We start from the raw sequence: 14394 nt of genomic DNA, 5'->3' as shown, positions 1-14394 counted from the left end.
TTGAGAAAGGACCATGTAAGGATGCTACATATCAAGTATGGAGTCATTCTGACCTTTACTTTCAGAGGAAAAGATGTTCAGTGACAAGACAATGTAAAAACAAATGACCCCTGAGCAAGGCCAATTTGACCCCGGGACAATAATTTGAATACCTTTGGTGTAGGTCCACTAGGTAACACTATATACCAAATATGAAAGCTCTAGGTCTTATATTTTGGAGAAGAGGATTTTTAAAGTTTTATTATATAAGACTATATAAAAACAAATAACTTTCAGGGCGGGGCCAATTTTGACCCTGTGGCAATAATTTGAACAACTTTGATAGAGGTCCACAAGATGATGTCGTATACCAAATATCTAATCTCCTGGCCTTACGGTTCTGGAGAAGAATATTTTTAAAGATTTACTATATAACACTACGTAAAAACAAGGACCCCCTAGGCTGGGTCAATTTTGACCCTGTGGCAATAATTTGAACAAATCTGGTAGAGGTCCACTAGATGATGCTGTATACCAAATATCTAAGCCCTGGGCCTTACAGTTTCGGAGAAGATTTTTAAAGATTTACTATATAACACTATGTAATGAAACTAGTGACCCCTTGGGCGGGGCCATTTTTGACCCCAGGAGAATAATTTGAACAAATTTTGTAGAGGACCACTACATGATGACACATACCAATTTTCAAGGTTCTAGGCCTTGTGATTTTTGAGAAGAAGATTTTTAAAGTTTTCCCCATATAAGTCTATGTAAAACAAGTGACCCCCGGGGCGGGGCCATTTTTGACCCCAGGGGGATAGTTTTAACAATTTTGGTAGAGGACCACTAGATGATGCTATATACCAAATATTAAGGCTCTAGGCCTTGTGGTTTTGAAAAATAAGATTTTTAAAGTTTTTCCTTTCCGTTGCCATGGCAACCAGAGTTCTGCATGGAATTCAATTCTTTGAACAATTTTCAAAGGGGACCACCCAAGGAACATTCCTGTAAAGTTTGGAAGAAATTGGCTAAGCGGTTTATGAGAAGATGTCGTTTAAAGTAAAAGTTTACGGACGGACGGACGGACGACAGACGGACGCCGGACAAATTGTGATCACAAAAGCTCACCTTGTCACTATGTGACAGGTGAGCTAAAAACATTTACTTATTAATTATTATAGCACTGCGCATAGTAATATACTTTTCATTTTTCCATTCCCCCCCCCCCCACTCCCCCCCGGGAATATATGGCATACACAAACCAAACTTATACTCTCAATTGTTTCAAATGAACATTATTATTTATTAACTAGTTTGATTCAATTAGCATTCACATTTAGTCAAGTCACCATGATTTGCATTTGAATTTTTGCTATTTGTAACATTAGACATACCTTATATACTTCATTTGTACAAAAATTAAACAAATAACGATCTGTAAATAAGATAGCACAATTTGAAAAAAAGAAAAAAAATACTTTTATTACTTATTAATTGCTTAAACAATAAACATACATTTTTCCATCCTTTTTTATGAAATTCAAAAGCCATTGCATTACTCTTCATATTGACAAACAAGAAATAAAAATAGTTCATGTATGTAATCATCTATTTTATTTAATTTAAACAATCATTTGATATCATTATAATTTAGTTCTTACAAATCATGTAAGTAATTTCACTTTCAATAAATTGAGAGTTAATAAACAGTCACATGACAAATTCCTTTTATTGGATCTTCAATGTCAGATGGAAAGCTATTATTAAGGACCCAAGTGATGTTTGTTCCTGCATCTGAACTGCCTAAATGCAGCCAATTAGAAATTTTGCATTGAATGTTACATATTTGGGTTAATTAAGGGCTATAATCCCTGTCCCGACAATTTTGAAGATAGAACTTAAGAAAAGTTATTGACTGGCTAAAAGAAAAATATAAATTGAGGAATATAGGCAATGTAATCTTTACAGATATACAAAAATGATTCGCAGATACATATTTAGACTTATCGACATTTTACTTAATATCAAAAGGTTCTTACAAATTATTTATAATATTATTCTTCATATACATACACATTATTTAGTAAACAGTACTGTTTCAACAATTCAAACAAATACATAGTTACAAATCAAATGTTGCTGTATTATGGCAAACACTTGGTGTTCCATCAGTACTTTAACTGAACTGGAACCTCAGATCAACCCATAAAGAAATGGAGTCTAGTAACTTCCCACTCGCCTGCCTCTTGGAACAACTGGGCCATGATTTTACCAGTTACCAGTAAGTGTTCTTTTAGACCATCATGTTGGTCAAAAATGTAATCAGACAAATCAAGACTGTCCGTAACTGGAAATCGGACCTGTTTCAATACATAGGCCACACTTTTTTTATCCAACTCCTTCCAAATGATGGGTAGTGACATGGACATTCCTCAATCTAACTTCTGCAGTGACTTCATTCATTCCTTTAGTCAAATACGGACAGTGTGAGCTGTTGAGATAAACAGCTCCTGTGACATCACATTTTATTGTGAAGAATGTCCAGCACAGATGGCTTGTCATCTAATGTAGCTAATATGTCCGCCCGGTCAGCTCAATCGGTAGAGCGTTGGACCTGAATTGGACAACCCGGGTTCGATTCCCGGGCGGACCAGGTCACCTCTGTTGTGATTGGTTATGAAATCCTTTCTACGACCATTCGCACTGTACCACTGCACCACTGCACCTGGCATGTACAGAAGTTGTCAGTTCCTTGCAGAGGTGAAGGCACGTAGTACTGGTTCTGCCCAGGATAGGTGTGCGGTGGTTGAACTGTCACTCAGGGACCCTTCAATGTGCTCACGCCGGGACCCGGAGTTTAAACTTCTACCACCACCTGGCAGCCTGCTCTGAAGCTTGTCCATAGCCCCATATGTGTGGCCAGTCATCCATTATCCCCATTTTAATGATAATCTGAAAATAATCCCAAGCACATTTATATGCATATTTATTATATCATATCCGCTTCTATACACTTATCTTCTCTAGGATGTTCAAACAGGCTTGATGTGACAATACAAAATGTGAAGACAAATAAACAGTGAGATACAACAAGTATATTGAATGTTCTGTCTGATTTAAAATGATTTGTAATATAAACAGGACATGTGAAACTTCCTATTTGACAAATAGCTTTTTTTTATTGTCATTTCCAAGCATTTTTTATGATTAGATTATTTAATATTTCACAACTTAAATACTATCAGGAAGTCATAAGATTAACCATCTATATATATATAATAAATCATATATATATATTTAATATAAAAAACAAGTCATTATTCAATTGATATACACAAATTAAAAAGGTATTTATACTTCTGAAACACTGTTGCACAAGCCACTGCGCACAAAGAGGTTGATGAAGGTTTTCCTGATGCCCTTTGAGGTTTCCCCACAATAATGAGAAAGATGACCTCTGAGAGAGATGGTGGTTATTTCCTGAAACATTAAATTTATATGTATGTTGTATATAATTTAAAAAAAGGACACTTGACAATATACAGAATGCTGTACATAAAATTCATAAGTCCTATAAATAAATGCTTTTGAAAAATTCCAGAACGTATAAACAGCAAAACCCAAAACCTCTTGATTTTGTTCTCAATTGGCCAACAGAGGAAGTATTTTTTTTTCAAGAATCCATGAAAACCAGTGATATAAAACTGCTGACAAAAAATTAGATCATGCATTTTTCTTTAACTGTTAGTAATAGTTTAACCCACAAAACATTGGCTTTCAAACGAAAATATGCAAATCTGCGATATGATCTATGTCAGCAGTCTTATCATTGGTTTGCAGATACTATTAAACCCAAAAATTTGCTCTTTCCAAGACAAAAAAAATAAAAAAGTTGTAAAAACGGTAAATTTGTGAGAGTGCATGCAGCTTTAATAATAATTAATATATTCTTGTAATGAAGCTGTTATGTGCTAAAAATAGAACCCAATGAAAAATAAGCATATCCTAATAAGCCTAGCTTTATATGAAGTATTTACTGAATCAAATAGACATATATAGGCAAATGACTGAAAAGCTACCATAATTAAAGCTGCACTATCACAGATTAAACATTTCGACAACTTTTTAATTTTTGTCTTGGAACAAGCCAATTTTTGCTACAATCCATGGAAACCAGTTAATAAGACTGCTGACAAAAAATTAGATCGCAGATTTTTATATTTAAGTTCATAAATTGATGTTTTATGCATTTTTCTTAAACCGTTAGTAAGGGTTTAAGCTCTAAAACATTTTCGAAAATATGAAAATCTAAGATCTGTTTTTTATCAACAATCTTACATCAATGGGTTGCAGATATTTACGCAAAAATTTGCTCTTTCCAAGACAAAAATAAAAAAGTTGTAAAAATGGTAAATCTGTGAGAATGCAGCGTTAAGAGTATTTTTTAAACTTATAATGAAAGTCATTTGCATTTATTTTATATAAGCACGAAAACTAATGTGTTATTTATTCTGAACTCCTTTATAAAAATGTAGGACAAAACATCCCATGTCATTTTTTACTAAGGGGATAAAACACGTCCAACCCATTTAGACAGAGTTGACAAAACAACCCAGCTCATTTTGACATGGTGGACAAAATAACCAGGAAAATATTGGCAGTTCAAAAAGTTAAGACCCCCCTCCCATCCTACCAACACTTGAAAGATTAAAACTAATTGGCCATTATCAAGATGTGTTTTATTACCCCCAATAAACACCCTTTTTCACTTAATTTATTAGGTTTAGAAATGTTACTATAGAGATCTTTATCACAGCATAAGGAAGACACAGTGACTTTAATCATAAGGATTTGCTACAAAGCTACAGTACAATATTAAGTTCAGCATTATGATAATCCTTACTTCAAAACACTCTTCTTAAAAAGGTGTTCAAGGCCAAAATCTAATATTCATATTCATTACAGGCTGCTTTGCATGACAATTATTAATTTCAGATATTTGCTTTAAGCAATTTATTTTTAATTATAAAAACACTTTCTCATAGTTTTCAGTTTTCATCTTCTTTTTGATATTGACATGTTAATATTAAAGGGGCCTCATGTGTTTTTAATATTTACGTTAGTCTTATATTAAAGCTGCAACCTGACAGATTGAATGTTTTGACAACTTTTTTTAAAAATTTTGTCTTCGAACAAGCAAATTTTTGCGTAAATATCTGCAAACCAGTGATAAAAGACTGCTGACAAAATATCAGATTGCAGCTTTTCATACTTCCATCCAAAATTGATGTTTTATGCATTTTTCTTAAACAGTTAGTAGCAGTTTAAGCTGTAAAACATTAAATTTGGAATGGAAATATCAAAATCTGAAATCTAATCTTTAGTCAGCAGTCTTTTATCACATAAGCAGGTATTTACGCAAAGAAATTCTAATACATAAAGTTTAAACAAAAAATAAAAAAGTTGGAAATCAATACATACACAAGTTGACTAACATATATTTTGAATAATAAACCTTAAATTACTTTCCAAAGAATGCATTTAAGGAAAAGTTACTTACTGAAAACAAGACTGTAACAATGCATGTATTTTAAAGTGAAAACGCATATATATTATGTATTTTAAAAATGTAATCCTTTATACTTTTTACTCTTTCTGTTTTTAAAAAGGATGTAACCCTAACCAAATCATTTTATATTTGGCCCTACTATAACACAATCAAGAATTCAGCCCCACATTCCAGAATGCAGGGCTTAAATTGTTTTATCATTTTGATCACTGACATGACATCATTGACAAAATAAGGATTCAAAAATCTTTGTTTCCGCCCAACTGACCCTATTTTTATCCTTCTGATCCTTTTTTGTTTTTGGTGTTTTGATCAATATGTGCTTTTTAGTAAAGACCTTAATAATTCCCTGATATAGGTCAGTTTGCCAAAGAAACATGGTCCTAAAAAAAACAACAGTTACCGTATGCCTACCTTTTTTGATATTTAAATGGAAACTATGAATACTTTTTTTTGGCCTAAGCAACAATTTTTGTTTGAAGCCAGATGTGCATACTGTGTATTTTTTTACTTAATTACATTGTATTGTCTGCGAATTACCAATATCAAATCCATTGTCCTATTTAACAGGATAATGGTTTTGATATTGGTCCCATGTATTATCATTATAAAAAGTGTAGGAATTTTATTCAATACCATTTGCAAGATGTGTCATGTTTGGTGTCAATATTATGCTTGAATTATCATATTTTATATTTGTCATTGTTAGATATTTAATTTGTATAAAAAAATGAGCAATAATAAAACCTCACAAGTTTTTTCCTCAGTTGGTAAGAATTACACCTGTTGTTGTTGTTGGGTTAATAAAAGTCTGCTTGCCTATGGCTCTATTATGGCTTGACCCTGTCACACCCCCTAGTGTGACTGAAACATATTTGTGAGGCCAAAGGGGGATCTATCTTCATTGAATGTCAGTATTTATTTTAGCTCCACCCCTTTTACTTGACCTGGCATCGCCCCTTTCACTGAACCTGACATCTGATTGGCTGAATGAATATGCCTTTTAAAGGTTTCCTTTTGACTGACAGCCCCCACCCCCCACAGAGAAAGACTGGTCATTTGAGACAATCACTATCATATTCTGAAAAGGGGGTTATATGCATGACTATGAATTGGCTTGTAATTGATTTAAGATAATGATCATTATCTGCAGTTATGCACTTAAATTCATAAAAAATTCATGTTCCTTATACTATGAAAATTTTGGAAGAAATACATGACTGTCAATTTAGAATTTAACTTAATTTCCATGTTAATATCCTTAAATTGTATAACATGTCGAAGGCAAAATGTAGATTTTCACAGATTGATACAATTGCTAAAAGGCATGTTCATTTTTTCAAGATAATGACATTAATAGAAGGTTTCTACTTTGTGTAAGGTTTTCTGAATTTAAACATTTTTTTTTGTCTTCAAGTCTCTTAACATTACCAAATAAAAAGAACTGTCCTCCAGTTTGTATTATGTAGAATAAGATGTAATTTGGAAGTAACTGTAATTTGTTACAAAGATGGTTTAACCAAAACTTAATGAAAATCCCACATTGATTTCGTGCATTTTTATATATATATATATATATATATATATATATATATATATATATATATATATATATATATATATATATATATATATATATATATTAATACATATAGCCCGGAATAGTTGTAGCCCGGAATTATAGCTATTCTGGTTTTTCCGACTTAATCCTCCGGTACAAACAAAATTAAACCGTTGTAATATACACACATTACTTCGGAAACAATAGAGTCATTGGACTGTTACATGAATTTCAATAGCTCGAAATTCACCTTTTATTTGTTACTTCCGGGCTATATGTATTAACATAACAGGGTTTTCCCATGCTGGTACAAATAAAAGGCGAATTTCGAGCTCTCTTCCTTTTAAACTCTAAAATATCTTTAAAAATAAAATAAAATACATTTAAACCCATTAAGATTTAATTAATTATTTAAACAGGCCAGTCTGCACTGCTTTTTCAGTAAGGATTTTAGTCAAAATCATATCTTCGTAAGAACAAGACAGTACACCATAGGTAATTATGACCCCCCCCCCCATAATTATGCATATTTGTATACATGTATTAGCTAGACAATATACAACGATAAGTGTATTGTATATATTAGTGAGCAAATAAATGCATTAATAAATTAATAAATACAGATTTATACTGGTAAATAGATTTATAAATATAAATATTTTAGGAAAGATAAACATTAGATAAAAAATATTATCAAAGCCTTTTTAGCCATATTGTATTGGCTGGTGGGGTTACCGTACTCAAAATTACCGTGCATGGTCCGCTTACAACCAATTAAATATTTTCAATAGCTCTGAGAATGATTCATACAATCATTGATATGATGTCAGTTTTTTTTACATGGCATGGCTTGACTTGATCAATATAAATTTTATATTATATGACTTGCACAATTCACATGACTTTTCATATATATATCCTTTAAGTTTTGTGTGATAATAGATCTTTGATCTAAATTTGTGATTCAAAACTTAAAGATACATATATATATATATATATATATATATATTTACTGCTTCGGAATCACACTTTACACACAAGACATGTTAAAATAGATTATTGTACTCACTGTTTTTTAATTTAAGTTTATTCATCAAACTCTGTCACTCTAGCTGTCTCTGTATTATCAGCATCACACATCAACTAAAAAAAAAAAATAATAAGAATTATAACAAGAAAGGTTCAAGTAGTTAAAAAATATATGGGCTGTCATTGGGCATATAATATAACAATTTACCATGATTCCATGAAATATTTTTACAAACTAGCAAACCTGAACTCTTTAGTATTTTTTTACATCTTTGTGAGATTTTGCATAAAGCATCTATCTAATTCTTTGTTAATTTACCACATTAAAATTAAAATATATTGATTAACTGTACTTTTATTTATTTTATAAATATCTTATATGTTGTGCACCAGTCAATTGTAACCCTGGCGCCCCCAGGTCCAGGGAATAGCGGGGACTTTGACTTTCGGTCCAGCCAACCCTGGGTCTAATCCCCTCCCCTGCGGGAACGAACTGATGGTAAAACCCCGGCCAAATGCCCCTGCACACCAGAGACTCTATATAAGGCCCAATCTCGGCTAAATTTGGCTCAAAGACAAAACCACTGCAGTCACCCAGCCCTGCGTGGCCACATAGAAAGTAAAAACACGGCCCATTTCCCGACTATTCCCAGTATACCCCCGGACCGGGTGCATTGGTATTAATAACTGAGAGGCCTCAAAGATGCTCACATGACTGTGACATTTTGACCTTTTAGCAGATTAGAACAAAATAAGGATTTTTAAGAAATATACTCAATGAAACAGAGTGAAACTTTATTCAGGGGCTATACACCGTATGATGAAATAGCGAAAGAAGAGAAAATTGTCGAAAACTGACATGAATTTGGTATCAATGTGTACAATGCATTGAAACTAACTAACTGAATAACCACATAGTTTACAATTAATTGATTTTTCACATTTTTTTTCCATTAAAAAAGATTACTAGGTGGGTATACCTAGTATAATTAATTTTTATGTGTGATTGGCTAGTCGATGTTATCACTTAATGTTACCAAGCTTAGGTATATATTAAATCAAAAAAACAAATGTAAACTTTCATAGCAGTGGATACAACACTGGACTGCAATTTTGGCGACCACAGTTTGAACCCGGTCTCTGTTATTTTTTCTTTACATTTTGATATTTTTTTACCAATTATGATATCAAAAGGATAAACATTTTATTGAATAATTGTCCTGTATACTGGGACTGACCCTACTGTTTGTATAGTCCATTGGTTAAAGAAAATAGATTAAAAAAGAGAAAAAAATAATTGTAAAGTGTGTGTTTAAGGTAGCACTACCCTAATGAAAACCTCCACTTGAAATGCTTCATTTTAATGTTTTATCCTTTATTGTTAAGCACATACCTACACATCTTTTGTGGGTTCATGTGAGCAGTTCAACTTCAAAGCAACCCAGAAGCTGACATAAATGCCATATCCCCCGGAGGGGGAAAAATCCCCCGGAATTTCGACCCATCCCCCGGTCTCCCGGAGGGGGATGAAAATCCCCCCGGAATTAAAAAAAGTGTGTTTAAAATTACGCAAAATTATCACAGGGTTTAATTATATATGCCTGTTTACAGTTATAATGCCCTTCTTGTCTTAATTGGATTATCAACTGATGGTGTGTTTTAACAACACCAACTGGGTGACACTTAATAAGTCAGCATGGCACATTTCATGCAGTTGTTTTGATTGAAACTGTCAGAATTTGCATAAGAAATGTCAATTAGACTGGTCAGATAAAAGGACGATTTTCATTGGTTAAAACTATAGGTTTTATCCAATCAGAGAGGATGTAACAAATTAAAGTGTTTAAACATGTGTCATTGTCATCAAAATGATTTATGATTTAAAGGTGACAGTACATTATTTGGTAAAGAAAAGGATTAAAATAACTAATAGACAATGCTGTTCTTTGTTATGACCCACTAATATGTTTACATACATGACATGACCTTCATCTCAAATATCGGAAAATAACAGAACTTCCAGAAGAGAAACTGAAAGTAGACAATTCGGATGAAATGACTTTATTTATTTTAATATTATGGTGGTGATGTTTTTATTTTTTGATGAATGCCAAAAGATGATATGTTTATGAACTTAAACAATAAATTATGCATTTGCTTTTTATCAGAAGCAAACAAATCTGACTATTTGGGAATTGAAATGAAAAATATTGATAAATCATTCCATTCTCTCTATTAGTCTGAAAGTCATCATTTATGATCATAATGAGCAGATTTTGTATCCAATTTTAGAGGAAGGTAAGCCCATTAAATTGTCTCTGAAACATATTTTTCTGTGAAGTATTCTATTTTGCAAGTGAGTGCTTTTATTATGCAATATGGCTGTGTCTCATTAAAATATAGATGAAGAGCTGGAAAAAGGGGTAGAAAAGGTAAATTGGCACGTGTGTCATGCCCGTAATGCTACATGGCGATGATGAAAATTCTCTGGTATGTGACCCAAATCCCCTTAAATTCTGGACATAATCCCCTCGGGAGTCTTGTTTTTTTGTACTTGCGTCTTAAAATACTTTGAAATTTTGTCGAATTAGACCTGCTACAAAAAACGCCTGAATACTACCAAAATCCCCCTGAATTTTCAGACTTTTAAACATTAATCCCCCTGAATGGTCTCAAGAAAATATGGCATGTTTGGAAGCATCTTTTTATTTTCCATTTCATTAGCTTACATTTTTCAACAGTAGTTTTATTAGAAAATAGTTATTTTCTTATACCGTAGGTAAACTATACTGTTGTTTTTTTTGCATAATGTTCCTAAAAGTTTAAAGATATTTCATATTGATAAGGAACAGGTCATGAGTATTTTTTTAACTTGTTGATTTCGCTGTAAAATGACATTCACAAGCTAAATCTTAGTAGACCAAAGAATTGTACGTTTACGGATTTTTGTATCTTTTTTGATATGGCAAATCCTTCACATACAAATTGTTTAGTATCAAAAGTGGGTAGTTATTCCGATCAGGATTCTGGGTTAAAGCATTTAACATCTCAAAAATATCATAAAACAAGAAATATTACCAGATTATGTAATTTTATATCAGTTCCATACATAAAAATGTCATATCCTGAGAATAATTATGAGTTTGATGTTTATTTTTCATTTCTTGCTGTCAAAACATAGCGATATATACATGAAGGGCACCTGCAAGGCTTCAGGGCACAATTTTTAAACAACTGGAACATTTCAGCCATGGCTGAGTTGTTACGATTGTATTTACGAGGTCTATCTAGAAGCTTGTCAGTGGTGGCCGAGTTATTATGATAGGGTCGAGTTGTTCCGCTTGGCATAATTGTTGTCTGTGTCAGTCAACTTTTGTTTTATTGGAAAGGTAAATAATGTGTTTTAATGCAAAATAACTTTTCACTTACATGGTAAAGTATGAATATAAACCTTTATGATCAATTTAAACCATAAAATACTTCACTTAATACAATTTCAATATTTTTCAAAACACCCCCGGTTTTTGCACAAACCCGTTTAGACGTTACTGGCTAAGGTCACAAATCCGAACACTTTCTGATGTTTATTACAATTATCTTGGAGAGTTTATGTTGTAGTAAGTTAAACTTTCGTATGAAACATCTTTGGTTCATGTGAAAACAGCTGTCAAAGTACAGATTCACGATCTCGTCAATATTATGTCGAAAATTGTTCAATTTTATGGATAGTAAATCACCCTTCAAAATACGCTATGGAGGGCACAAATACCGAACACTTGAAAAGCGAAAATACATGGTCATACAATTATAATTAAAAAGTATGCTATATTAAATAAATGGCATTTTTTAGAAAAATGCTTAACAAAACAAGATGAAACTTCGCAAGTGTGACCAAGGCAAGCCTCTGTATTGATCTAGATCATCGAATAATCGATCACGGTAAACAAACACATGTTTTAGCCGGTGTTCAGGATTTGTGCCCTGTTAGGAAATGTACCGTCAACCAGTAAGGATTGGAAGAATGTATTACACGTCTATAATTAGACTGGGGGGCGGGGGGGGGGGGGGTAGCTACAATAATGAGCGATTAGGGATACTTTTTTTATTATTTTGACATTTCATGTGTATCCCTGTAACTGCCATAGTCTTAAAATCGTCAAACGACCCATTGACGGTCATTTAGGTGGACTATGGGGGGGGGGCATGGTTACAATTGACTGGTGCAACCACTGGGACACCATTTTTTATATTTTGATATTTCTTAAAATACTCGTTGACGGCTATTTAGGCAGAGTAGCCCCACTCCCTGTCGAAGTGTGGATAAGAAGAGGACTGTTTCAAGTGAACGTTCTTTACGAGATGTCCTACTTATTGACTGTTTATATATTCAAAAATCAAGACAAAAAATTAAATGGAAAAAATAAATGACTTACCAATGGGTGTTTGAGATATCCATTTGGCACAACTTTAGTGCCATTCATCGCTCTTCAAAGCTCCATAAAACAAAATCATTCGTCTAACACATTCCCGACATCTTAACACAGATGGTATTGATTACTGTGACATGTTTGTGGTAAACCGGTTTGAAGGTGCATTCACTCGAGTAATAAAGTCAAAGATGCACTCTTAAGTACTGCCAGATAAGGTTTACCACAATTAATAATGTTGTTTCAATATTCCTAAAAGAATGAATAAATGTCGAAAACAATGGTTCTTATGAAGGATATCGAGTTAAATTTGAAAGAAATGAGCATTACACACGGTATTTCTACCTTATGAGACTATAGTAGACCACAATAAATCTTTTAGCATTTACCAATCATTTAATATTTTTTGCGCTTTCTGCTATTAAAAACACGGTTACAATCTTGTTATCAGTAATAAATATTTTCAATAAATGCATTATTTAGTATGTAGTTAAAGGTTTATCAGTCACAATTGATGTTTGTTATATATGTGTATGTATTGATTTTGAATAACAGTGTCACTAAACAAAAAATAAACAAATTTACGCAATTTCACAACCTTTTCCAGTTCTTCTGGATTACCCTGTATCCCCTGCCTCGAAACGAAAAGCTAACTTGGACGACATCGGTACGTTGTGGTTGGGGGGGGGTCACCCCCCCCCCCTCCTTCTGGCCACTAGTGCAATTGCAAAATTAATTTTGATGCGTGAGGGATATACTTAAGCGACGATGTTAACCATTGCTTCAATATTTATGCATGCATATATGTACTTGTTGGCATTTTGGGTGCCTCATTTCTACATCAAAAATGCTCAACCAGGTATGAGTTTATTGTATAAGTTATAGCTCGTAGTTTGTAAAATGTGGTTCTTTAGCAAATTTGTTTTAAATACGAAATAAAAGGTGTTGCTTCCAAGGTATGCATGATAAAAATATCCATAACTTATGTATGAGTCCCTTTTGCTGAGTGGTTATGCTATTTATTTGTCCATGACGTAAAAAGCGTAGGTTCACCCCTGATTAAAACAAGACTTTATTTTCATACTTTCATTGTATTTGTTCTGTTATTTCAGTATCAAAGAGTTAACTAATTATTTCAGACACATTACCTGGAAAATGATTATTTGGTGCCAATGAGGTACGAGTCCCTTTAAGAATGACAAAGTGTTTTTACAATCAGCTAGATAACAAGTTCATTTTTTCCACATATACAAGATGATTTACAAGTAATCATCATATGTGTATTTTTGCTTCACTGCTATCTTGTAGGATGACTGGCTTATATACTACTACCGGGTATGTAGTAAAGTGACAACATGGCATTAATTACCAATAGCGTTTATTTTGTAATGCAAAATTCACCAGCCTTACATTTTTGTACAGTTCGATATTTTTTTCTAAAACATATACTAGTATTACTGTTTGAGGAAGGCATTGGCACATGATGCATGTTAACATTCTAAAATGCCTTGCAGCATTTTTAATGGCATTTTTAATGTTGTTTAGCTTGGACCAGCTCAAAACCAAATAATAGGGGTTGGAAAGTCTTTGGTTTAGGAGTTAAAAAGTCTTTAATATGGTTATTAAAATAATTCAACTAGGGGTTGAAAAGTCTTTGTTATAGGAGTTAAAGAGTCCAAACAGGTAGGGGTTGAAAAGTCTTTGAAATAGGGGTTTAAAAGTCTAAGGGTTGAAAACTGAAAAGTGTTCTTTTTTAGAAGGGTTAAATAAGCCTCTTGGGGTTGAAAGGTCCTGCTCCCCTGCAGAACAGTGTGTATGAAATAAACTAT

The 14394-nt window shown here is 32.9% G+C and overlaps 1 long non-coding RNA gene across 1 annotated transcript; it reads right to left on the bottom strand.

The window, feature by feature from the left end:
• Window positions 1–1240: 1240 nt before the first annotated feature.
• On the bottom strand, window positions 1241–12677 carry LOC128212219 (uncharacterized). The gene is made up of 4 exons (XR_008257406.1): window positions 12572–12677; window positions 8179–8252; window positions 3337–3459; window positions 1241–2931 (listed from the first exon to the last, which is right to left on the bottom strand). It is a non-coding gene; the product is annotated as an uncharacterized LOC128212219 (long non-coding RNA).
• Window positions 12678–14394: the final 1717 nt, after the last annotated feature.

The sequence above is a fragment of the Mya arenaria genome, chromosome 12 (assembly GCF_026914265.1).
Source record: "Mya arenaria isolate MELC-2E11 chromosome 12, ASM2691426v1".
Classification (NCBI taxonomy): domain Eukaryota; kingdom Metazoa; phylum Mollusca; class Bivalvia; order Myida; family Myidae; genus Mya; species Mya arenaria.
The sequence above is the reverse complement of the archived record's forward strand: the minus strand, read 5'-3'. Positions and strand labels throughout refer to the sequence as shown.